We start from the raw sequence: 1,313 nt of genomic DNA on the forward strand, positions 1-1,313 counted from the left end.
ATTTTGTATAAAATTTTTAATTTTTATTTTTTTTTTTATAAACAAATGCAAATATTTATTGCTTCTCGATTAGATTTTTTAATCGTTTACATTGAATATGAATCCTTATTCTTGCAGCGTTTCGTTCTTATGCGACCGGTTGCTACCAACGGCCAGTGGGAGAGGAATGGGGACTCTCTATGACTCAGTCTTCCATTAGTCGTTCAATTCATAGGGTAAATGAAACTATGTTTATGGAAAACGTACGTTACCCGATGACGGTGGTTGAACGACAGGTTGCTCGAAGTATTTTTTTAGCAGCGCGTGAGCGTTTTGATGGCGCTGTTGGTGCAATTGATTGCACGCACATAGCAGTTATCGGGCCAAAATATCATGAGGAGGCATACATTAATCATCACGGCTATCACTCGACAAACGTTCAAATGGCAAGAAATACATACATACGTATGTAAATAAATATTTGTATTTCTATTTTCTCGTTTCTTCGTTTTAAGACAGTGGTTGTTTCTGTACAGGTGTGTGATCCGAACCTCAAAATTTTGAATGTTAATGCGAGATCTCCCGGTGCCCGTCATGATGCATATATGGAATGCCTCCGCTGTTCGGAGAGCAATGAAGCGAGCATATGATCAGGGAGGCCATAGCCATAGGTATTTTTGTTTAGAAAATTAACGAAATTTGGTGACAGGTAATAAGGTCAATTGACTTTATTTCCCACCCTGGTGCGAAATAAAGTCAATTGACATTATTACCTTTTCAAAAGCGAAATAAAGTCAACAAAAATTTGGAAATAAAGTCATTGACGCTATTTCCTCATTCAAATGGAAATAGCGTCAACAATGCTTAAAGTATGTCGATTCATAGAAAAAAATGTTGTTCTGACAATAAACATTGCCCCGTAAGTGTTGTTTTTTAATAGATGAAAAAGGCTTTTGCCAAATCCTCAGTGTTGTGATATTAATCCACACACAATCATGAACTACCTCCAATTGATTCTATTAAAAAAAGAATATAAATTACGAATATGTAAAAACACGATGCGAAAAACTAAACGCCTGCGTACAGCTGGAATACGAGAAATATTTGAAGAAAGAGTGGAGAAATTATCCATAACATGCAAAACATTTTTCGTTTCTACAAAAATAAAGCGAACACTATTAAATTGAAGAAACAGTACATGTCCAAAAACCCCGGAGGAGCACTGAAAGAATTCTGTGTTTTAAATTAGCATATGTGACCTGGTCTACGAAAAGGGAGCTTACGTGCGAAAACTAGTTTTCTGTGAAAAAGCTGTTAAAAGTAAGCAACCCGTT

This window comes from Rhagoletis pomonella, unplaced genomic scaffold, assembly GCF_013731165.1.
Source record: "Rhagoletis pomonella isolate Grant_MI unplaced genomic scaffold, Rhpom_1.0 Rhpom_scaffold_00150, whole genome shotgun sequence".
NCBI lineage: Eukaryota > Metazoa > Arthropoda > Insecta > Diptera > Tephritidae > Rhagoletis > Rhagoletis pomonella.